The sequence below is a fragment of the Rhinatrema bivittatum genome, chromosome 11, assembly GCF_901001135.1.
Source record: "Rhinatrema bivittatum chromosome 11, aRhiBiv1.1, whole genome shotgun sequence".
NCBI classification, from domain to species: domain Eukaryota; kingdom Metazoa; phylum Chordata; class Amphibia; order Gymnophiona; family Rhinatrematidae; genus Rhinatrema; species Rhinatrema bivittatum.
Window position 1 is genome coordinate 99,508,124 of NC_042625.1, and position 26,348 is coordinate 99,534,471.

The 26,348-nt window shown below is 50.8% G+C and overlaps 1 protein-coding gene across 8 annotated transcripts in view; it reads right to left on the reverse strand.

Annotated features, from left to right (window-relative positions):
* The window catches only part of ADGRB2 (adhesion G protein-coupled receptor B2), a 158,990-nt gene that overhangs the window by 129,369 nt on the left and 3,273 nt on the right, over window positions 1–26,348 (reverse strand). Inside the window, exon 1 of one of the 8 annotated variants that reach the window (XM_029619051.1) lies at window positions 22,345–22,499. The exons of the other annotated variants lie outside the window; for them this stretch is intronic. The gene's annotated coding sequence lies outside the window, so the exon portion shown is untranslated. Of the gene's footprint in view, window positions 1–22,344; window positions 22,500–26,348 lie in introns of those variants that run through there. 8 annotated transcript variants of the gene reach the window in all.

The window sequence follows — 26,348 nt, forward strand, 5'->3', positions numbered from 1 at the left end:
GAACTGGCAAGAAGAAAAGAGAGTAGAGGTATGGGGTGAACCTACCAAGCCAAGAGACCGGGGCAAGAACTGCAAAGAAAAGAGTAGAGATATGGGGCGAACCTATCAAGCCAAGAGACCGGGGCAAGAACTGCAAAGAAAAGAGAGTAGAGGTATGGGGTGAATCTACCAAGCCAAGAGACCGGGGCAAGAACTGCGAAGAAAAGAGAGAGTAGAGGTATGGGGCGAACCTACCAAGCCAAGAGACCGGGGCAAGAACTGCAAAGAAAAGAGAGTAGAGGTATGGGGTGAATCTACCAAGCCAAGAGACCGGGGCAAGAACTGCGAAGAAAAGAGAGTAGAGGGATGGGGTGAACCTACCAAGCCAAGAGACCAGGGGAGAGTAGAGGGATGGGGCGAACCTACCAAGCCAAGAGACCAGGGCAAGAACTGCGAAGAAAAGAGAGTAGAGGGATGGGGTGAACCTACCAAGCCAAGAGACCGGGGCAAGAACTGCGAAGAAAAGAGAGTAGAGGTATGGGGTGAACCTACCAAGCCAAGAGACCAGGGCAAGAACTGCGAAGAAAAGAGAGTAGAGGTATGGGGTGAACCTACCAAGCCAAGAGACCAGGGGAGAGTAGAGGGATGGGGCGAACCTACCAAGCCAAGAGACCAGGGCAAGAACTGCGAAGAAAAGAGAGTAGAGGGATGGGGTGAAGAGACCAGGGCAAGAACTGCGAAGAAAAGAGAATAGAGGGATGGGGTGAACCTACCAAGCCAAGAGACCAGGGCAAGAACTGCGAAGAAAAGAGAGTAGAGGGATGGGGTGAACCTACCAAGCCAGGAGACCAGGGCAAGAACTGCGAAGAAAAGAGAGTAGAGGGATGGGGCGAACCTACCAAGCCAAGAGACCGGGGCAAGAACTGCGAAGAAAAGAGAGTAGAGGGATGGGGCGAACCTACCAAGCCAAGAGACCGTGGCAAGAACTGCGAAGAAAAGAGAGTAGAGGGTTGGAGCGAACCTACCAAGCCAAGAGACCGGGGCAAGAACTGCGAAGAAAAGAGAGTAGAGGGATGGAGCGAACCTACCAAGCCAAGAGACCGGGGCAAGAACTGCGAAGAAAAGAGAGTAGAGGGTTGGAGCGAACCTACCAAGCCAAGAGACCGGGGCAAGAACTGCGAAGAAAAGAGAGTAGAGGGATGGGGCGAACCTACCAAGCCAAGAGACCGGGGCAAGAACTGCAAAGAAAAGAGAGTAGAGGGATGGGGCGAACCTACCAAGCCAAGAGACCAGGGCAAGAACTGTGAAGAAAAGAGAGTAGAGGGATGGGGTGAACCTACCAAGCCAGGAGACCAGGGCAAGAACTGCGAAGAAAAGAGAGTAGAGGGATGGGGCGAACCTACCAAGCCAAGAGACCAGGGCAAGAACTGTGAAGAAAAGAGAGTAGAGGGATGGGGTGAAGAGACCAGGGCAAGAAGAGAAAGGAAAGAGAAGAGAGGGTGGTCTGATTATCCACACAATATTTATAACCTTGCTGGCTAAATGCACTGGGTCAAAACTGATTACAGTTTATTTTGGATTTTGCAAAATCAAGGCTTGAATTATCCTTGATTAGTGGAGTAATTTTCGTACTCAGATTGCAACAAATGCTAATCAAGTTTAGTACCAAACACCATGTACTGAAAGGCGGCATTAACGGAGTCCCCTGCCACACAGTCCGTAACACTAACCAGTTTTCAGAAGATATATATATCTATCTTCAGGGGGAGTGGGGAGCGGCGGGGGGGGGGGGGGGGGAACCAGAGAGAGGAGGTGTGCAAGTGAGGGAGGAAGGACAGTAACTGTTCCGTCCTCAGACCATTCGGACAGTGCCGCTCGACATTCCCAGACGCCTTTCTCAAATGGGCTCCCCCTGGGCTGAAGGGATTGGCTGAACTTAATCGTCATGTGACCACCAACATGGCCAAAATCTCTATTCAAAGAAGCAGGTCTAGTGCTCCTCCCGCACCCGGGAGAAAGCAGTAACCCGTCCCCTCCTCCATAATCTGGCACTGCGGGCACAGAGCTTGCCCCAGGCAGGGATACAAGGGGGGGAGAGAGCCAGATAACCCATCCCACTGGTCAGGAGGGCTCCTTTCTGAAACTGGGGGAGGGGAGGCAGGAAAGGAGTGGGTCAGCAAGGAGTTACTTGCAGGGTGATGGAGATGAGCTGTGGGTCACAGTGTAAATGTGTAATAAAGCCGCAACCCTGTTATACCAACAGAAAGTGTGCTGGGAGCCATGGCTTGTGGCTACCTAAGTTGTTATTTCAGAGGGTAGCCCAGTGAGTGAATGGCGGAGACCCCCGAGCTGTGTTCGCACAACCACAACAAACAGTGGCTCAGATTTGGACTGTGATTGCAGGGTCCTGGGAGGAGCCCTGGTGCATGGTTCTTGGCTGAGGACGTCGGAGCTGAGGTAAGAGGAACAATCCCCAGGGAGTGTTGCAGGGTAGGAATGAGGTGCAAGGCAGAGCTGTGCACAGAGGGGAACTCTCAGTATTAGAGTAGCAGGGGGTGCTGCAGACAGGTACAGAGAAGGGCAACCAAAATGATAAGGGGATGGAACAGCTCCCCTATGAGGAAAGGCTGAAGAGGTTAGGGCTGTTCAGCTTGGAGAAGAGACGACTGAGGGGGGATATGATAGAGATGTTTAAGATCATGAGAGGTCTAGAACGGGTAAATGTGAATCGGTTATTTACACTTTCGGATAATAGAAGGACTAGGGGGCACTCCATGAAGTTAGCAAGTAGCACATTTAAAACTAATCGGAGAAAGTTCTTTTTCACTCAACGCACAATAAAGCTCTGGAATTTGTTGCCAGAGGATGTGGTTAGTGCAGTTAGTGTAGCTGGGTTCAAAAAAGGTTTGGATAAGTTCTTGGAGGAGAAGTCCATTAACGGCTATTAATCAAGTTTACTTAGGGAATAGCCACTGCTATTAATTGCATCAGTAGCATGGGATCTACTTAGTGTTTGGGTAATTGCCAGGTTCTTGTGGCCTGGTTTGGCCTCTGTTGGAAACAGGATGCTGGGTTGATGGACCCTTGGTCTGACCCAGTATGGCAATTTCTTATGTTCTTATAAATGAGGTGCAAGGCAGAGCTGTGTAGGAGAGGGGGCTCTCAGTATTAGAGTAGCAGGGGTGCTGCAGGCAGGACTGAGGTGCCAGGCAGAGCTGTGTAGGACAGGGGGCTCTCAGTATTAGAGTAGCAGGGGTGCTGCAGGGCAGGACTGAGGTGCATCTTGCGGTAGGATGTGATGGAAGATTCCTTCACACCAGCCAATTTCACGCCTGGATGTATCGGATGCGATCTGTCTCCTGCTCTGATGCGCAATAACATTGCAAAGGAGATTGTAAAAAGAAGTTGGGAGAAGTAAAAACTAAAGACCCGGAAGAGAAGGGTGAAGTGGCCTGGCGAGCATTTACTGAGCTCACGGCTGCTGGCGGGGGCTGCTACCTGCGTCCCCGGCACAAGAATTCACTTTCAGAGCTCATTAAAGCCTGAGCTGGGTCTGGGGTACCAGGAGGGGCTTCTCACCTTACTGCCGACCACAGGGCAAGCAGAGACCCCATGCCCTACCCTCCCAGGAAGTTAAGGAGCATTAATACTACCCCACGGGGTCCCTGTGCCAAACGGGAGAAGTGCCCCAGTCTCACCTACAGCTGAGAGGGAGGCAGAGTCACTTGGAGCCAACCGTGCACCCCCCTTGTATTTCACTTTAATGACCTTTATCGCACCCTCTGGAGATTATTGGCCTGAATGTAATTCATTAAAGGAGAGGAGAATCCTCCCATTCAGTACAAAATAGAGACTGGAGCTCAACCATCCCTCTCCTCGCACATCCAGCAAACCCCACCCTCGTGAAGAGCTGCACTCTCCCCCCTCTCATCCAGCAAAACTCATCCTCATCCCAAACCCCACCCTCGTGAAGAGCTGCACTCTCCCCCCTCTCATCCAGCAAAACTCATCCTCATCCCAAACCCCACCCTAGTGAAGAGCTGCACTCTCCCCCTCTCATCCAGCAAAACTCATCCTCATCCCAAACCCCACCCTAGTGAAGAGCTGCCCTCTCCCCCCTCTCATCCAGCAAAACTCATCCTCATCCCAAACCCCACCCTAGTGAAGAGCTGCCCTCCCCCCCCCTCTCATCCAGCAAAACTCATCCTCATCCCAAACCCCACCCTAGTGAAGAGCTGCACTCTCCCCCCTCTCATCAGGCAGTGCCCATCCTCATCCCAAACCCCACCCTAGTGAAGAGCTGCACTCTCCCCCCTCTCATCCAGCAAAACTCATCCTCATCCCAAACCCCACCCTAGTGAAGAGCTGCACTCTCCCCCCTCTCATCCAGCAAAACTCATCCTTATCCCAAACCCCACCCTAGTGAAGAGCTGCACTCTCCCCCCTATCATCCAGCAAAACTCATCCTTATCCCAAACCCCACCCTAGTGAAGAGCTGCACTCTCCCCCCTCTCATCCAGCAAAACTCGTCCTCATCCCAAACCCCACCCTAGTGAAGTGCTGCACTCTCCCCCTCTCATCCAGCAAAACTCGTCCTCATCCCAAACCCCACCCTAGTGAAGAGCTGCACTCCCTCCCCTCTCATCCAGCAAAACTCATCCTTATCCCAAACCCCACCCTAGTGAAGAGCTGCACTCTCCCCCTCTCATCAGGCAGTGCCCATCCTCATCCCAAACCACACCCTAGTGAAGAGCTGCACTCTCCCCCCTCTCATCCAGCAAAACTCATCCTCATCCCAAACCCCACCCTAGTGAAGTGCTGCACTCTCCCCCCTCTCATCCAGCAAAACTCATCCTCATCCCAAACCCCACCCTAGTGAAGAGCTGCACTCCCTCCCCTCTCATCCAGCAAAACTCATCCTTATCCCAAACCCCACCCTAGTGAAGAGCTGCACTCTCCCCCCTCTCATCAGGCAGTGCCCATCCTCATCCCAAACCACACCCTAGTGAAGAGCTGCACTCTCCCCCTCTCATCCAGCAAAACTCATCCTCATCCCAAACCCCACCCTCGTGAAGAGCTGCACTCTCCCCCTCTCATCCAGCAAACTCATCCTCATCCCAAACCCCACCCTCGTGAAGAGCTGACCTCTCCCCCTCTCATCAGGCAGTGCCCATCCTCATCCCAAACCCCACCCTAGTGAAGAGCCGCACTCTCCCCCCTCTCATCCAGCAAAACTCATCCTCATCCCAAACCCCACCCTAGTGAAGAGCTGCACTCTCCCCCCTCTCATCCAGCAAAACTCATCCTCATCCCAAACCCCACCCTAGTGAAGAGCTGCACTCTCCCCCCTCTCATCCAGCAAAACTCATCCTCATCCCAAACCCCACCCTAGTGAAGAGCTGCACTCTACCCCCTCTCATCCAGCAAAACTCATCCTCATCCCAAACCCCACCCTAGTGAAGAGCTGCACTCTACCCCCTCTCATCCAGCAAAACTCGTCCTCATCCCAAACCCCACCCTCGTGAAGAGCTGCACTCTCCCCCCTCTCATCAGGCAGTGCCCATCCTCATCCCAAACCCCACCCTAGTGAAGAGCTGCACTCTCCCCCCTCTCATCCAGCAAAACTCATCCTCATCCCAAACCCCACCCTAGTGAAGTGCTGCACTCCCCCCCTCTCATCAGGCAGTGCCCATCCTCATCCCAAACCCCACCCTCGTGAAGAGCTGCACTCTCCCCCCTCTCATCAGGCAGTGCCCATCCTCATCCCAAACCCCACCCTAGTGAAGAGCTGCACTCTCCCCCCTCTCATCCAGCAAAACTCATCCTCATCCCAAACCCCACCCTAGTGAAGAGCTGCCCTCTCCCCCCTCTCATCCAGCAAAACTCATCCTTATCCCAAACCCCACCCTAGTGAAGAGCTGCACTCTCCCCCCTATCATCCAGCAAAACTCATCCTTATCCCAAACCCCACCCTAGTGAAGAGCTGCACTCTCCCCCCTCTCATCCAGCAAAACTCATCCTCATCCCAAACCCCACCCTAGTGAAGAGCTGCACTCCCCCCCCTCTCATCCAGCAAAACTCATCCTTATCCCAAACCCCACCCTAGTGAAGAGCTGCACTCTCCCCCTCTCATCAGGCAGTGCCCATCCTCATCCCAAACCCCACCCTAGTGAAGAGCTGCACTCTCCCCCCTCTCATCCAGCAAAACTCATCCTCATCCCAAACCCCACCCTCGTGAAGAGCTGCACTCTCCCCCCTCTCATCCAGCAAAACTCATCCTCATCCCAAACCCCACCCTAGTGAAGAGCTGCACTCCCCCCCCTCTCATCAGGCAGTGCCCATCCTCATCCCAAACCCCACCCTAGTGAAGAGCTGCACTCTCCCCCTCATCCAGCAAAACTCATCCTCATCCCAAACCCCACCCTAGTGAAGAGCTGCACTCTCCCCCCTCTCATCAGGCAGTGCGCATCCTCATCCCAAACCCCACCCTAGTGAAGAGCTGCACTCTCCCCCCTCTCATCAGGCAGTGCACCTCCTCATCCCAAACCCCACCCTCGTGAAGAGCTGCACTCTCCCCTCTCATTCAGCAAAACTCATCCTCATCCCAAACCCCACCCTCGTGAAGAGCTGCACTCTCCCCCCTCTCATCCAGCAAAACTCATCCTCATCCCAAACCCCACCCTCGTGAAGAGCTGCACTCTCCCCCCTCTCATCAGGCAGTGCCTATCCTCATCCCAAACCCCACCCTAGTGAAGAGCTGCACTCTCCCCCCTCTCATCCAGCAAAACTCATCCTTATCCCAAACCCCACCCTCATGAAGAGCTGCACTCTCCCCCCTCTCATCCAGCAAAACTCATCCTCATCCCAAACCCCACCCTCGTGAAGAGCTGCACTCTCCCCCCTCTCATCCAGCAAAACTCCTCATCCCAAACCCCACCCTAGTGAAGAGCTGCACTCTCCCCCCTCTCATCCAGCAAAACTCGTCCTCATCCCCAACTCCCAAGCCTCATCCTAGTAGAAAAGTCCTTCCCCTACCCCATCCTAATATCCATCTCGGTGGAACCGCAGATATCCCCTAGCTTCACGGCAAGTCTTTCCGCTCACTATCCCTCTCTTAGCCTGCTCATTTCTACCCTCCCAGTGACTAATCCCTTCTTCCTGCCTCCTCCTGTTTCAGACAGAAGACACAAGGTCTCCTATAAATTTACTGCTTGAAAGCGCCGCAGAGAATATCAACACAAGCACTAAAAACTAGATGTGGTTTTACAAAGTATTTAGTGATTATTTGTTTGGCAGCCACCCTGACAGTACCACTTCATGTTCATGAAATAATGAAGACCTCAACAAATGCAGAATTTTTCTTGGATGCTCAACTTTTGGTAGAAAGAGTGGGAATGAACCTAGGCATCCAACACCTCACTCTTGCCTGCATGTCGCCAGCCCCTCACACCACACTGTTGCCTGCATGTCGCCAGCCCCTCACACCTCACTCTTGCCTGCATGTCGCCAGCCCCTCACACCTCACTCTTGCCTGCATGTCGCCAGCCCCTCACTCTTGCCTGCATGTCGTCCGCACCTCACTCTTGCCTGCATGTCGTCCGCCCCTCACTCTTGCCTGCATGTCGTCCGCACCTCACTCTTGCCTGCATGTCGTCACTCTTGCCTGCATGTCGTCAGCCCCTCACTCTTGCCTGCACGTCCTCACTCTTGCCTGCATGTCGTCAGCCCCTCACACTTGCCTGCATGTCGTCAGCCCCTCACACTTGCCTGCATGTCGTCAGCCCCTCACACTTGCCTGCACGTCGTCAGCCCCTCACACTTGCCTGCACGTCGTCACTCTTGCCTGCATGTCGCCAGCCCCTCACTCTTGCCTGCATGTCGTCAGCCCCTCACACTTGCCTGCACGTCCTCACTCTTGCCTGCATGTCGCCAGCCCCTCACTCTTGCCTGCATGTCGTCAGCCCCTCACACTTGCCTGCACGTCCTCACTCTTGCCTGCATGTCGCCAGCCCCTCACTCTTGCCTGCATGTCGCCAGCCCCTCACTCTTGCCTGCATGTCGTCAGGGTAGTCTTGCATTGCTTCGGTACAGCATACAGGAGGGAAAGCAGGATGCAGATTTCTCATTAGACCCCTGTCCCCTCTTCCACAAGATCTGGGGTAGGTACACCTTCTCCCTGCAGCATCAAAGCGCATGCAGCCAGCTCCTCTGTGGCAGAGCACAGCATCCGTGGAGCTGTCAGACCTCCCCTCTCTACAGGAAGTGGAGGGAGGCAGAAGAGCTATCACATTGCACTTTTGGGGGTGGAACCCTTTCACCTCTCAGCTTTGTACACTAACATTTTTTATCACCCAAGAAACACCAGGAAAGAAAGAGGGCATGAACAGTCATGGCAGTGCTGCCAGACTCCACCAAAACCCAAATCTATCTCCCCTTCTCGTGTTATCTGCTTTCCGAAGAACAGAGTTTAGTCCTTCTGGGGTCGCATTATTATTCTGGGAATAGCAGAGCACCAGTCCTTGGACCTTTACAACAAATTTCAATTAGGTACAAAAAGTCCCTACCCAAGAGAGCTTACAACCTAATAAATTAGGAACTTGTGGCAATGGGAGATAAAATGACTTGCCCACGATAAGCGCCAGCCTCAGTGGCAGAGGCAGGATTTGTATTCAAGCCCCCTAATTCATTACCACCCCAGCAGTCAATAAGAAGCCTTTCTGTTTATACTTATCAGGGCTGACAGGGAATGGTGGGCTGGGAGGTTGCTGGCTCACCAAGGAGTCATAGAGCATGGATCCTTAGATTTAAGAGCGCACTGGAGACCCACAGATAACGAGCTCTCAGGAGGGCACACAGTGCTGGCCCACCCAGTCCCTTGGCACCCACCTTGCAGAAGCGCTATCTGCCTGGCCTCCTGTGTCCCTGCTCTAGGCCTCTCGTCTGGCTCCTTTCCAGCATCACATCTTGGGCCTAGCCGCTCGTATGCATCTCCCATTTGAGGCCAAGCCCTAATAGCCCGGACACTACTGTAAGAGAAACTAAAATCTAAGAGGATGCCTTGAAGGACAGAAGATGTGAATAATTCCATTTGATATGGACCTCCGTTCCTTTCCTATGGCTTCAGGAGCATGGGACGCTGCCCCGTCCTTCACCCTCATCTAGAATGACTGAAAACCCCTGGGGACCGGGACTGGGGAGCAGACATCATCCCTTACTCTCTGCATTATGAATATTTATAGCTTGCCAGGGCTCCTCATTTCCTTTCTATAGGTGCAATAAATTAATGAAGCTCTCTGTCCCCCACTTCTTTACCATTCTCTAGTGTGGAAGTTCAGAACTCTCTCATAATTCTCCCATGAAGGCTGCCTCATGAATCATCACAGATGCCCTTAATTAAAAATTCTACTTTTTTTACAGGGTGGCCAGGATCATTCTGACGCTACTCACACTAGGAAAGCAGCAACTTGCACAGCCATCATGAGTGTGGTCAGACCTGGGATGGCCACTGCTTGTAGTGCAGGCACAGCTGCTGGGCTCTGCACCCAGGCGGCAGCAGGGAATGAGCACAGGTGATCCGGGCAAGGAATTGCTTCTAATTTTACTAAACAGGAAAGGAAAGATCTCCATTCATCACCTACCAACAGCTCAGACTGCAATAGATTTAGTGTTGCTAACACAGTTTCCTGTTCTGATGCTTCCTTTCCTCATCTACCACTTTTCCAGCCTTTATTCATCTTGATCTATGCAGCAATTGGCTGCACCACGTCTGACAGTTGCCAATCTATTTTAATCTTCTTTTGCTGACAATGAATTGAAAAGCTTCATTGCTGTCAAAGAGGGATTGGTTCTGGCTGCTTTTTTATCAGGAACACTTGCAGGGAAATACTGAACTCAGCAAAAACAATCCTCACACCCGTCAGCGGCCAACAGCCCACGTAACCCCCAACCCTCACACCCATCAGTGGTCAAGGGACCATGTAACCCCAGTCCTCACACCCTTCAGTGGCCAAGGCCCACGTAACCCCAATCTTCACAACATCAGTGGCCAAGAGCCCACAATCTGCAACCCTCAGACCTGTCAGGGGCCAAGTGCACAAGTAACCCCAATCCTCACACCCATCAGTGGTCAAGGTCCACGTAACCCTAGTCCTCACACCCATCAGTGGCCAACAGCCCATGTAACCCCCAACCCTCACACCCATCAGTGGTCAAGGGACCATGTAACCCCAAGTCCTCACACCCTTCAGTGGCCAAGGCCCACGTAACCCCAATCTTCACAACATCAGTGGCCAAAGCCCTCATAACCCCAATCTTCACAACATCAGTGGCCAAGAGCCCACGTAATCTGCAACCCTCAGACCTGTCAGGGGCCAAGTGCACAAGTAACCCCAATCCTCATACCCATCAGTGGTCAAGGTCCACGTAACCCTAGTCCTCACACCCTTCAGTGACCAAGGCCCACGTAACCCCCAACCCTCAGACCTGACAGGAGCCAAGTGCACATGTAACCCCAATCCTCACACCCAGTGGTCAAGGCCCACGTAACCCCAATCTTCACAACGTCAGTGGCCAAGGGCCCAACCCTAAACCTCACACCTGTTAGTGGCCAAAGGCCTATGTGACCCTCCCTCAACATGTACATGTATAAGAACTCTAGACAGAAGAAAGGATCCATAAAGGCTAGAGGACAGGAATGAAGAAAAGAGCCATGGGGGTGGCTTGTTGGTGTGGAGGCTACTACCTGATGATTACTACTCAATAAGCCTTCACATGGTTAATGCAACTCCAACATTGCTCTCTGCTTCAATGGCAAGGGGAAATGTGGAAAAGAGGATTTGCATTCAGACAACAACCAACACGGACTGAACGTCACAATCTGGGTAAACAAATAAGCGTGGGGGTAGCTTGCTTATTGCAGCGGTTACTACCCTAAACCAATTAAGCCTGATACATCACTTTGAATGCATATACAGCGTTGCTCTCTGCTTCAACGGCAGGAGGAAATGTGGAAGAGAGGATTTGCATTCAGACAACATCCAACAAGGCAAAGATCTGTGTAGTCTGGGTAAACAAGGATCGGGGTAACTTACTTTATGCGGCGGTTACAACCCTTAACCATTAAGCCTTATGCTCACCTTGGATGCAACTCCAACATTGCTCTCTGCATCAATGACAGGGGATGGCAGGAAACTTGAATCAAACAGTTACCAACAAAGGCCCTGAACTTGGAGGTCGGTGAACCAGATAAGTCTGGGAAAATAAGTGTGGGAGCTTGCTGCGCAGACTGGATGGACCGATTGGTCTTTTTCTGCCGTCATTTTATGTTTCTTCACAACATCAGTGGCCAAGGGCCCAAGAAACCCTAAACTTCACACCCATCAGTGGCCAAAGGCCTATGTGACCCTCCCTCAACATAATCATGTATAAGAACTCTAGACAGAAGAAAGTTTAGTGTCATTCAGAAGGTTCACAGGTCAAGTGTAAGCTCTCCCAGTGGCTGAGCAGCAGTGCCACGTGTGATCATGCAGAGGACCTGGATTTGATTCCTGCCCGCAGGCCAGCCAGGACAGTGAAGAGGAAAGAGTTTTGGCTATCAAACAATGACCCCTAGTGGCCAGACTTAGGATGCATGTTAGGCAGGTTCTGGAGGGAGCTGCTGCCTGTGGCCCCTGGCTTAGGATTGTCACTATGGTAGAAGTAGAAGAGGGATATAAAATAGAGGGGGAAACCCCAGGGTAATTGTGAGCGAAGACTCATAGTAACAGATCCCAGCCCCAGTTACGACTGAAAGGAACCCATAGGAGCAGGAGGAAAGCACTGGGCCAAAGTTAGCATCTCTTCTCCCATTATACCGACACCTTCTGGCCACTGCTGGAATTGCAACCTCTCACCCGATAGACATGAAGTCTAATGGTATAAAGAAGAAAAAAGAAGGAAAATATTTAAACTTCCTACAATATCTCATGCCTGCATTTTACACTTCATTTGCTTCTGTGGAAGTTTATAATCCAGCCAGCTGTTCATGCAAGCAGACAGGCTTAGGGAAGACACAGCTGATTGACACGCTGCCTAAAGACTCGTAACACGTTACTCTGATACCCTCAGGAGAGAGGTGCTCCCAGTCACAGCACCACAAGCTCCCAGTCTGCTGGCGCCTAAGGCCTACACCTGTGCTTGCCCTGCCAGGGAGTCCCTCCCTCAGGATTTTCATGGGCTCAGAGGGCTCCACGTCGTGATGTTGCAGCTTGTGCAACGTGCTGGAATAACACAAGCAGCCACAGACCAGGAGGTGCTGGCCAGACCCAGAAGAAGCCCACAAAGTTTTGTCTTTTGGCCGATGATAGCAAAATCTCCACAAGGCAGACATCCCAGGAAGGTGCAGAAGACATGAGGAGGGACCTAGTAAAGCTTGAGGAATGGTCTAAAATTTAACACTGAAAAATGCAGAGTTGTACGTTTGGGCTGCAAAAACGGAATGAACCGGCTGCACATCATAAGGGATGAACCTGCTGCACATCATAAGGGATGAACCGGCTGCACATCATAAGGGATGAACCTGCTGCACATCATAAGGGATGAACCTGCTGCACATCATAAGGGATGAACCTGCTGCACATCATAAGGGATGAAGTTCTTCTGAGAGGGAAGTGGGGGAGATCCTATCTGATGAACGATGCTTGGGCTGCATAGGGAGAGGACTGGTCAGCAGGAAAAGGGAGGTGATGCTGCCCCCTATTGTACTAAAGCATTCGGAGATAGACTTAGAGATCTAAACATGTGCACCTTATAGGAAATGTGGGATAGGGACATTGAAATCCCTCCAAGATATCAGTGCATGGGAGGCTCTGGAATGAGGGTGAGAGGAGTAATGAACAGAAATATTTCTTTACGGAGAGGGTGGGGGGTGCATGGCAGTCTCCCAGTAGAGGTGGTGGAGACAAGGGCAGGATCTGAAATCCAGAAAGCATGGGACCAGCGCAGGGGATGTCGGCGGGAGTGGGCAGAGTAAATGTCTTTTTCTGCCATCATGATTCTAGATTTCTAAATTAGAAATAGAAACATGTCGGCAGAAACTGAAATGGAAACCAAGAAAGAGACTCAGCGTGCAATGCAGCGCAAGAGAAAGAGCAATGCATTTCCAAACTCCAGAGAGCTCAGAGCTGCACATTTCCTGAAGATGAGAGAGCAGGAAAAAAATCTCAGTCTAATCCTGGGAAAAGAGGAGAAGTAATAGCAAAATCTGCAGATTCCTGCCACCAGGCCAGGAACCTGGGAACTGCTCTCTTATCCTGCCTTCTGCGCACTGTCATTTTATTTTACAGTTATTACTGGTATTGATTAGTTCTTATTTTTGCAGGTAAACAGCACCCGCACTCTTAGCCGGGATACAAAGCGTGCTCCTCGGGGGCAGAAATCCATGCCCCCTGCCCAGGAGTGCTTTCCGTGTGACGGGCCAGGCTGCTTCTCTGGGCAGTAGCCACAAGCTCCTGGGTACAAGGCACTCATACCCTTTACAGGTCTGCAAGTTTTAAACCACAAGGACGGATCGTGAACCTGAATGCTGCGTTTGCTCCAAGAAGGGCCAGGGGTAGACACGGACAGAACGTGCCCCCGCTCCTTGGTATTTGCATGGCTTTATAATCCTAAAGCTCCCGGCACTGCGCTCTGCCTGGGCCGCATCCCTCTTACTGCATCTTCCTTCCCTCGCTCAGGAGCCCAACTCTTCCTGCAACGTTTCCTGGCATCCTCCCCTTCCTCCTCCTTGTCTGCCCCCACCCCCAGCTGTTGCTCCCCCTCCCCCTGGACTTCACAGAAAGAGCTGTGTGAACAGGGCAATCAAATGCCACACACTGGAGCTGACAGACTGCCGCCCTCCATAGCAGCAAAATATTCAGGAGCCATAAGCCTTCCAACTCCTCCATCCTGTCTTCCCACCCTCGTGCTCTGCCCTTGAGCAGCAGTGGGCTCCATCTCCACTCCAAAGTCAATCTCATCTTATTATCCTCTCGGGACGAGCTCCTGCCTGGAAGCAAGACAAGTTGTCACTGAGAACTTTGGAACATTAATAGTTTGCAATTTTTCCCTTATTTTCTACCCTTTTATTTTAATTTTTCTTTATAATATTTTGGCAACATGTAACACTGTCATGCCAATAAAGTTATTTGAATCTGAAAGGGCTGCCGCAAGCCAGCAATGCATTGAAGCACATCCCCACAGTGCCACCGATGCCATGGAGCACATCCCCACAGAGCACATCCCCACAGTGCCACTGATGCCATGGAGCACATCCTCACAGAGCACATCCCCACAGTGCCACTGATGCCATGGAGCACATCCCCACAGAGCACATCCTCACAGTGCCACTGATGCCATGGAGCACATCCCCACAGTGCCACCGATGCCATGGAGCACATCCCCACGGAGCACATCCCCACAGTGCCACTGATGCCGTGGAGCGCATCCCCACAGAGCGCATCCCCACAGTGCCACTGATGCCATGGAGCACATCCCCACAGAGCGCATCCTCACAGTGCCACTGATGCCATGGAGCACATCCCCACAGAGCACATCCCCACAGTGCCACGGATGCCATGGAGCACATCCCCACAGAGCACATCCTCACAGTGCCACTGATGCCATGGAGCACATCCCCACAGTGCCACTGATGCCATGGAGCACATCCCCACAGAGCGCATCCTCACAGTGCCACTGATGCCATGGAGCGCATCCCCACAGAGCCACTGATGCCATGGAGCGCATCCCCACAGAGCACATCCCCACAGTGCCACTGATGCCATGGAGCACATCCCCACAGAGCACATCCTCAGTGTGTCACTGATGCCATGGAGCACATCCCCACAAAGTGCATCCCCACAGTGCCACTGATGCCATGGAGCACATCCCCACAGAGCGCATCCTCACAGTGCCACCGATGCCATGGAGCACATCCCCACAGTGCCACTGATGCCATGGAGCACAAATCCACAAAGTGCATCCCCACAGGTCCACCGATGCCATGAAGCACATCCCCACAGTGCCACTGATGCCATGGAGCACATCCCCACAGGTCCACCGATGCCGTGGAGCACATCCCCACAGAGCACATCCTCACAGGTCCACCGATGCCGTGGAGCACATCCCCACAGAGCACATCCTCATAGGTCCACCGATGCCGTGGAGCGCATCCCCACAGAGCACATCCTCACAGTGCCACTGATGCCGTGGACCACAAATCCACAAAGTGCATCCCCACAGTGCCACCGATGCCATGCAGCGCATCCCCACAGAGCACATCCTCACAGTGCCACTGATGACATGGAGCACATCTCCACAAAGTGCATCCCCACAGTGCCACTGATGCCATGCATCGCATCCCCACAGAGCACATCCTCACAGTGCCACTGATGCCGTGGAGTGCATCCCCACAGTGCCACCGATGCCATGGAGCACATCTCCACACAGTGCATCCCCACAGTGCCACCGATGCCATGTAGCGCATCCCCACCATGCCACCGATGTCGTGGAGCACATCCTCACAGTGCCACCGATGCCGTGGAGCACATCCCCACAGAACACATCCTCACAGTGCCACCGATGCAGTGGAGCACATCTCCACAAAGTGTATCCCCACAGTGCCACCGATGACATGCAGCGCATCCCACAGAGCACATCCTCACAGTGCCACTGATGCCGTGGAGCACATCCCCACAGAGCACATCCTCACAGTGCCACTGATGCTGTGGAGCACAAATCCACAAAGTGCATCCCCACAGTGCCACTGATGCCGTGGAGCACAAATCCACAAAGTGCATCCCCACAGGTCCACTGATGCCATGGAGCACAAATCCACAAAGTGCATCCCCACAGGTCCACTGATGCCATGGAGCACAAATCCACAAAGTGCATCCCCACAGGTCCACTGATGCCGTGCAGCGCATCCCCACAGAGCACATCCTCACAGTGCCACTGATGCCACAGAGCACATCCCCACAGTGCCACTGATGCCACGGAGCACATCCCCACAGTGCCACTGATGCCACAGAGCACATCCTCACAGTGCCACTGATGCCACAGAGCACATCCTCATAGTGCCACTGATACCATGGAACACATCTCCACAAAGTGCATCCCCACAGAGCACATCCTCACAGTGCCACCGATGCCATGGAGCACATCTCCACAAAGTGCATCCCCACAGTGCCACCGATGCCATGCAGCGCATCCCCACAGAGCACATCCTCACAGTGCCACTGATGCCGTGGAGCGCATCCCCACAGAGCACATCCTCACAGTGCCACTGATGCCGTGGAGTGCATCCCCACAGTGCCACCGATGCCATGGAGCACATCTCCACACAGTGCATCCCCACAGTGCCACCGATGCCATGTAGCGCATCCCCACCATGCCACCGATGTCGTGGAGCACATCCTCACAGTGCCACCGATGCCGTGGAGCACATCCCCACAGAACACATCCTCACAGTGCCACCGATGCAGTGGAGCACATCTCCACAAAGTGTATCCCCACAGTGCCACCGATGACATGCAGCGCATCCCCACAGAGCACATCCTCACAGTGCCACTGATGCCGTGGAGCACATCCCCACAGAGCACATCCTCACAGTGCCACTGATGCTGTGGAGCACAAATCCACAAAGTGCATCCCCACAGTGCCACTGATGCCGTGGAGCACAAATCCACAAAGTGCATCCCCACAGGTCCACTGATGCCATGGAGCACAAATCCACAAAGTGCATCCCCACAGGTCCACTGATGCCGTGCAGCGCATCCCCACAGAGCACATCCTCACAGTGCCACTGATGCCACAGAGCACATCCTCACAGTGCCACTGATGCCACAGAGCACATCCTCACAGTGCCACTGATGCCACGGAGCACATCCCCACAGTGCCACTGATGCCACAGAGCACATCCTCACAGTGCCACTGATGCCACAGAGCACATCCTCATAGTGCCACTGATACCATGGAACACATCTCCACAAAGTGCATCCCCACAGAGCACATCCTCACAGTGCCACTGATGCCGTGGAGCACATCCCCACAGTGCCACTGATGCCACAGAGCACATCCTCACAGTGCCACCGATGCCATGGAGCGCATCCCCACAGAGGGGGCAGTGTGTGTGATGAGGGCTTTTCCTAGTGGCATTTAGGTCTCTCCTATCATTCAGAGTTCGCTTACACTTGTAATGACTCCTCAAAACACTCAGCCCTTAACCATGCCTTTTGTATATAGCATTTAATTTGTATATTGTTTAACCATCTCTATTCTTTCCTCTCTCTTCCTCCTTTCTCCAAGTTCTGCTACCCTTGTTAAATGTAACTGTACCTTCGGTCACCACAGTTCTAGTTTGATGTATATACTGCACTCCCGTTTTATGTAAACCAGCAAGATATGTTTTCATGATTGCCGGTATATAAAAACCTTAAATAAATAAATAAATAAATAAAACTTGTGCTGCAGCAGCAGACAAAATGTTATCCTGACATCCCTGCACCCATCCCAGGTCTCGTTACTCATTCTCTGCTCATTTCTAGGGATTGCAGACCCTGAAGCTCGCTAACAGGAGGACAGGGGCACAGCAGTAGGAAGCATTTCTAGATGCAGGTGCCATCCTGACTTCCGGGGTGGGCTTGGGATCATGCACTGCAGCACGGAAAGAGATTTGTAACCCTTACACAGTGACAAGTGTTGCGCAGTCACTTGCAGGGAGGAAAGAGGCCCCTTGTATAAGAGCTGAATGGGAAGCAGTAAAGGAAAGAGACTGTGCATGATAGATCCCTGACGAGACAAGAAAGAGGTTAAAAGAAAGCAAAGAGCAAGGAAGAAAAGTGAGTAGAGAAATGTGTGGGACTGTTCTCCCAGCAGGATGGCAGACTGTCCTCCCTCTCAGTACACACAAGTAGTGAGTGAGTCATTCCTAGCATTCACAATGCACAGGCACTCACCCTCCTCCAGCACATCCTGACTGGCAGATTCATTAAGTGGCTGATATCAGCCCGGATATTAAATAAGCTGCCAACCCTGAAAGAAACAAATGGCCAAGCACGATAATGGCAGAATGTAAAGCAATTATCGCAACTCCAGCCTCTACCAAGCAGTATGATATCACCACAGGCTCTTCCCAAGACCTTCAGCTCCTGCAAACATTGCACAGGCTAAGCACCTCCATCAAGTAGGTAAAGCATCAGTAAATGAGCTGAAATGCAGATCAGACAGTGTACATCCATTTATCCATCCCATGGGTATTTGCATCATAAACCCATCCCCTCGTCCCAACCCATGTCCCAGACAGAATACATCCATACAGCCATCCCCACATCCTATCCCAGGATAAACACTGTACATCCATAAACCCATCCCATGTCCCATCCCAGGATAAACACTGTACATCCATAAACCCATCCCATGTCCCATCCCAGGATAAACACTGTACATCCATAAACCCATCCCATGTCCCATCCCAGGATAAACACTGTACATCCATAAACCCATCCCATGCCCCATCCCAGGATAATCAAAGTACATCCATAAACCCATCCCATACCCCATCCCAGGATAAACATTGTACATCCATAAACCCATCCCATGTCCCATCCAGGATAAACACTGTACATCCATAAACCCATCCCATGTCCCATCCCAGGATAAACACTGTACATCCATAAACCCATCCCATGTCCCATCCCAGGATAAACACTGTACATCCATAAACCCATCCCATGTCCCATCCCAGGATAAACACTGTACATCCATAAACCCATCCCCACATCCCATCCCAGGATAAACACTGTACATCCATAAACCCATCCCATGTCCCATCCCAGGATAATCAATCTACATTCATAAACCATGCCCCATCCCAGGATAAACACTGTACATCCATAAACTCAACCTCACATCCCATCCCAGGATAATCAATGTACATCATAAACCCATCCCATCGCCCATCCCAGAATAAACACTGTACATCCATAAACCCATCCCATGTCCCATCCCAGGATAAATACTGTACATCCATAAACCCATCCCATGTCCCATCCCAGGATAAACACTGTACATCCATAAACCCATCCCATGTCCCATCCCAGAATAATCAATGTACATCCATAAACTCATCCCATGACCCATCCCAGGATAATCAATCTACATCCATAAACCCATCCTATGTCCCATCCCAGGATAATCAATCTACATCCATAAACCCAACCCACGTCCCATCCCAGGACAGACACTGTACATCCATACACCCATCCCACGTCCCATCCCAGGACAGACACTGTACATCCATAAACCCATCCCACGTCCCATCCCAGGACAGACACTGTACATTCGTATACCCATCCCACGACTCATCCCAAGACAGACACTGTACATCCGTAAACCCATCCCACGTCCCATCCCAGGACAGACACTGTACATCCGTACACCCATCCCACGTCCCATCCCAGGACAGACACTGTACATCCGTAAACCCATCCCACGTCCCATCCCAGGACAGACACTGTACATCCGTAAACCCATCCCACGTCCCATCCCAGGACAGACACTGTACATCCGTACACCCATCCCAAGTCCCATCCCAGGACAGACACTGTACATCCGTACACCCATCCCAAGTCCCATCCCAGGACAGACACTGTACATCCGTACACCCATCCCATGTCCCATCCCAGGACAGACACTGTACATCCGTACACCCATCCCATGTCCCATCCCAGGACAGACACTGTACATCCGTACACCCATCCCATGTCCCATCCCAGGACAGACACTGTACATCCGTACACCCATCCCATGTCCCATCCCAGAATAATCAATGTACATCCATAAACTCATCCCATGACCCATCCCAGGATAATCAATGTACATCCATAAACCCATCCTATGTCCCATCCCAGGATAATCAATCTACATCCATAAACCCAACCCATGTCCCATCCCAGGATAAACACTGTACATCCATAAACCCATCCCATGTTCCATCCCAGGATAAACACTGTACATCCATAAACCCATCCTATGTCCCATCCCAGGATAATCAATCTACATCCATAAACCCAACCCATGTCCCATCCCAGGATAAACACTGTACATCCATAAAACCATCCCATGTTCCATCCCAGGATAAACACTGTACATCCATAAACCCATCCTATGACAAATTCCAGGATAATCAATGTACATCCATAAACCCATCCCATGTCCCATCCCAGGATAAACACTGTACATCCATAAACTCAACCTCACATCCCATCCAAGGGAAATGTACATCATAAACCCATCCCATCTCCCATCCCAGAATAAACACTGTACATACATAAACCCATCCCATGTCCCATCCCAGAATAAACAATGTACATCTAGAAACACAACCTCATGTCCCATCCTAGGGGAATATACATCATAAACCCATCCCCATGTCCTAACCCGTATCCCAGACAGAATACATCCATACAGTTAACCCTACATCCCATCCTAGGATAAACACGGCACATCCATTAACCCATGCTGTGTCCATCCCAGGACACACAATATACAATCATCAACCCATCCCCATGTCCCATCCCAGGATAAGCACTGTACATCCATAAACCCATCCCACGTCCCATACCAGGATAGACACTGTATATCCATACACCCATCCCATGTCCCATCCCAGGACAGACACTGTACATCCTTAAACCCATCATACGTCCCATCCCAAGACAGACACTGTACATCCTTAAACCCATCATACCGTCCCATCCCAGGACAGACACTGTACATCCATACACCCATCCCACGTCCCATCCCAGGACAGACACTGTACATCCGTATACCCATCCCACGTCCATCCCAGGACAGACACTGTACATTCGTATACCCATCCCACGACTCATCCCAAGACAGACACTGTACATCCGTAAACCCATCCCACGTCCCATCCCAAGACAGACACTGTACATCCGTACACCCATCCCACGTCCCATCCCAGGACAGACACTGTACATCCGTAAACCCATCCCACGTCCCATCCCAGGACAGACACTGTACATCCGTACACCCATCCCACGTCCCATCCCAGGACAGACACTGTACATCCGTACACCCATCCCACGTCCCATCCCAGGACAGACACTGTACATCCGTACACCCATCCCACGTCCCATCCCAGGACAGACACTGTACATCCGTAAACTCATCCCACGTCCCATCCCGGACAGACACTGTACATCCGTAAACCCATCCCACTTCCCATCCCAGGACAGACACTGTCCATCCGTACACCCATCCCACGTCCCATCCCAGGACAGACACTGTCCATCCGTACACCCATCCCACGTCCCATCCCAGGACAGACACTGTACATCCGTAAACTCATCCCACGTCCCATCCCAGGACAGACACTGTACATCCGTACACCCATCCCACGTCCCATCCCAGGACAGACACTGTACATCCGTACACCCATCCCACGTCCCATCCCAGGACAGACACTGTACATCCGTAAACCCATCCCACGTCCCATCCCAGGACAGACACTGTACATCCGTAAACCCATCCCACGTCCCATCCCAGGACAGACACTCTACATCCGTAAACCCATCCCACGTCCCATCCCAGGACAGACACTGGACATCCGTAAACCCATCCCACGTCCCATCCCAGGACAGATACTGTACATCCGTAAACCCATCCCACGTCCCATCCCAGGACAGACACTGTACATCCGTACACCCATCCCACGTCCCAACCCAGGACAGATACTGTACATCCGTAAACCCATCCCACGTCCCATCCCAGGACAGATACTGTACATCCGTAAACCCATCCCACGTCCCATCCCAGGACAGACACTGTACATCCATAAACCCATCCCACGTCCCAACCCAGGACAGATACTGTACATCCATAAACCCATCCCAGGACAGACATTGTACATCCATACACCCATCCCACGTCCCATCCCGGACAGACAAACAAACACTGCCTGTGTCACTGCCACACAGCACGGTAAGCGCTGACCCTCGTGATCCTTCCACCTCCAGTGTCGCTCATCATCTTTGTTCTGTCTGGCAATTTGCCACTGCTGAGAAACTGCTCCAGTCCTTCTCATACTGTTTCACTGAGATAAGAGGAAATAACTTACTGAGAACATGCAGGTCGACCAGGAAATAAAGCACAATTCTCTTTTTTATTTCTCCTCTTTAAATAAAATAAAACCATCCATCACAGATCTCCAATCCCGCAGCAACTCGAAATAGAGCAGATCAGACAGGGATTGGGCTCCGGTACTCCCATCAACTCAGAGAAAGGACAAACTGCATCCCAAACCGCACCCGACAAAAAACAGAAGCATACCCTGTATTCTCCAGCTGCCGCAGGATATGAGAAAGTCACCTGCCATGGTTTACCCTGAGAGAAGCACCAATCGGTCTTCTATTCACTCTGCCTCCATGCATGCGGGCAGCCACAGCATCATGCAGTGCACATTACACCGAAGCAGACACACACACAGAGACACACACACACACACACACAAAGACACACACACACACACACACACACAAAGACACACAGACACACACACACAGACACACACACACAGACACACACACACACACACACACACACACAGACACACACACACAGGCACACACACACAGGCACACACACACAGGCACACACACACAGGCACACACACACACACACAGGCACACACACACACACACACACACACACACACACACAGACACACAGACACACAGACACACAGACACACACACTTGTGTTTGTGAACTGAGCCAGAGACCTACTGGGACTTATCCATCTGGGACCGAACCTTGGACCATGTAAAACCCATAAACTGAGCTAAAAGGCAGGAAGAAGTCATGCAGGTGCAGTTCCTGAGTCCACAGTGTGGGGAAATGATTTGCAATGGGGGGTGGGGCAGCAGTGTTGTAACGCACTTTTAATTTTAGCACCATGGGAATATTCCATGCAAGAGCTTTCAGCAACTAATTTAAAAAGAGTTTTTTACTCCTTAGGATTATCTTGGAGCAACCTAATGAAAAATCTCTCTTCTATCTATTCTGCATTCTCTCTTGTTCCTTCCTTGCTAACTTGCCAAGAACATGGGCATGGAAACAGAGACATCGCCACCCACACTTCCTCTGCTCCTGTCTTCATCTTCACGTGAGATCAGAACCGCCTACTGCTGACTTCAGCTTGCCAGTGGCAGCAGACGCATTCCTGCCAGGAGCAGGGGACAAGCAGAGCCTCGCTAGAGAGAAAGAGGAAGCTGAATGTCCAGTCCACATTTCCTCCGGCTGCTCTGGGTGACCACTGTGGTATGGACAACTGGTTAAATGTCCACTCTGAATAAAGCTGAGGCTTCCAAAATGGGATCTGATCTGAAGTCTCTAACACTCTTGTAGCATGTTCTGAATATCACTGTCCCAGCTCTGAGCACCCGACATCCTTCAGCTCACCTTGTCTGTCTGTGCACAACTCTGGCTCCCCGAGTCAAACTTCCAAACATAAGAACAGCTGAATAGCAGAACCCTCTGTAGAAGGCTCTGTGACAGTCATTCTGTTCCATCCTTCTCCTGCCAGTCTCCAGGAGAGACAAGTCCATCAGAGGGTTACCCGTACTTAAATCCAATCCACTTCCAAAGCTCCTTAGAACTTGGATTGTTGTGGTGAATGTACGCAGGAAACATCTTGTACAGACCGTGTGACAACTATAGGAAGGGTGCACACCTGACAGCAGGCCAGAAGCAGTGTTAGACCTGCTCTGCTAAACTCTCCCCCCAAGTATTGCTCTGACTTTCTTGTATCAAAACCCATATCCCAGTGCCAGACAGCCCCATGCAGGACTGCATTTATCTAAACCGGGTGGGCACTCTCTCATGATACAGGACGATGAGGCCGCCGTGCCCACGCACTCCACAGTGACGGGGAGAGCTCCGTCCTGAGCAGCGCAGCACTGCATAGCAGAAGTTTGCATTTATCACTACTAAAACTCATCTACCCCTCCGTTGCCTCCTCACTCAGGTGTGTGAGGTCCCTTAGCAGCTCTTCACCATCAGCTTTGAGTCTGATGATCTGTAAGGATCTTGTATCATCTGCAACGTCTTGCCACCTCGCTGTTCACTCTTTCCAGATGATTGAATGTACTGAACAGCGCTGGACCCAGCAGGGATCCATGTGGGACCCACTAGCCACCTCCCCTGGCATGAAAACAGACCATATAGCCCCATCCTTCGTTTCCCATCATTCCACCAGTTTTTGATCTGGGGAAGGATTTTTCCTCTGATTCCATGACAACTTTGGTTCATTAAATGAAAACTCAAGTATATTATACCACCTGGATCCCTCTTATCCCTGCTTACTGACATCCTCAAAGAGTTCCAACAGATCAGAGAGACACGGCTTCCCTTTACAGAAACCGGGCTGTCCTTCCCCCACATATCTACCTACATGATTAATAATGATTGCAATCTACCAGTCTGCCCAGAGCAGAAGTCAAACTTACTGGTCTGAAATTCCCTGGATGAACTCTGGATCTCTTTTTAAAGATGGGTGTTGAATTACCAACCCTCCACCCTGCTGGTACTAAGGCTGTTTGTAGTGATGTGTTGTCTGCTATTGTTAGCAGCTCCCCAATCCCTAATATGCACCTTCTTTCATTGTAAACTGATAATGATATCTTCTTCTATGTTTCCTAATATGTTGTGCCCCACCTTGAGTGAATTTCTTATTTAAAAAGGTGGATGCAAAATTCAAATAAATCTCAAATTTTAAGTTCCTTTAGAACTCCTAGGGGAATGCCATCTGGTCCTGGCACTTTGTTACTGTTCAGTTTATCAGTTTGCCAGTTCTTCAGATTTATTCACTAAAAATAATAAAAAAAAAGAGAGACTTTGATTTGGGGATCCCCCAACATCCGCTGCAGAGAATTAGTTCAGTTTCTCTGCTATGGTCTTTCTTTCCTGAATAAATATTTTAGAACCTGATCATACAATAGGCTCACCAACTATAGAAGACTTTCTTTTTCTGCTTCTAGTTCACATTAATACTGTTTTACATTTCATTTTGCAGAGCGTGTGCGCAAAATTGTTTTTATTTTCCTTGCTTGAACAACACAGTCACTTTTTAAATGAAGTCTTTTGCCTCTATCAGACTTCTTTACTGTAATACTAAACACGGATTATTTTTCACCACTCAGACAGACAAAGGGAGAAAAGGTCTTCAGTGCTTTTCTGACTAGGAATATGCATTTGCTTGCAGCCTTACGATGGTGTATTTAAAGAGATTCCATATTGCCTACCAGCATTTATACCGTGTCATCTCTTCCTACTAAGATCTTCAGTTTTGTGCAACAGGAAATGATGGCCATTTACTTTTTACTGTAAAACCATAAGCTTCCACTAATCTTCACAGCCAGAAATCCTCTGTGCTTGTCTCAGGCTTTCTTGAATTATAATTTATATTCTGCTTTTACCCAGGCCATCCGAGCTCAAGCGCAATTACAAAATCATGAATACATTTACTCCAATTCACCAAAAACATAATGGCATAAAAATCTAACACATTTCTTAGAACAAGCCAAGCCATCTAAAATTAATACCAATTATAAGCAAAAAACAGCCTGCTAATTCTGTCACAGTTTTGGTCTCCACCACCAAACCTGGGAGCCATTCCAGGGATCCAGGCACAAGTGCCAGCTCTGTGGGTGCAGTGGGTGCTAGAGCACCCCAATATTATGCAAACTCCTTCACAGAGTCAAGGGAAAGCTCATTTGTATTGAGGTTAGCAACCCCCAATCATTTTGAAAAGTTGGCTCCTGTACAACCAGCACCCTTACCGTGAAGAAAGATTTTCTGATATATTTCTGAGATGACCCTGTCCCTTGCCTGTTGCTCCTTCACCCATCTTTCCAGTCTCAAATCTAAAGTCTTGCTTTAAGGTCAATATGTTTGTGTTCACTGTTTTCGTTTCTTTCATCCTACAAGGCTCTTGAGCTGAACAATATTATGGTCACTGTTTCAGGGCTCGTCTAATTACCTCCTATCCAAGTCCTAGCTAATATTCAGGACTACTTTAAAACTTGTTTCAGCTCTTGAGGACAAGCTACCCCCAAAACTAGTAACTCAGTCCTAGTACCCACGAATGCCATCTCTGAACCAAAACTGCAGATACATGAGAATAACAGAAGCTGGCCAGAGGTGTCCTGTTACCTGTTACCCAGTCTCTATCCTGGCAGGTAGAGCTCTAATACTAATTTCTGCCCTTAGAGATTGGATGGGGCTTATCTTCCATTAATATTACTCCTCATCTTCTGCAGGAATGACCTGCTCTGC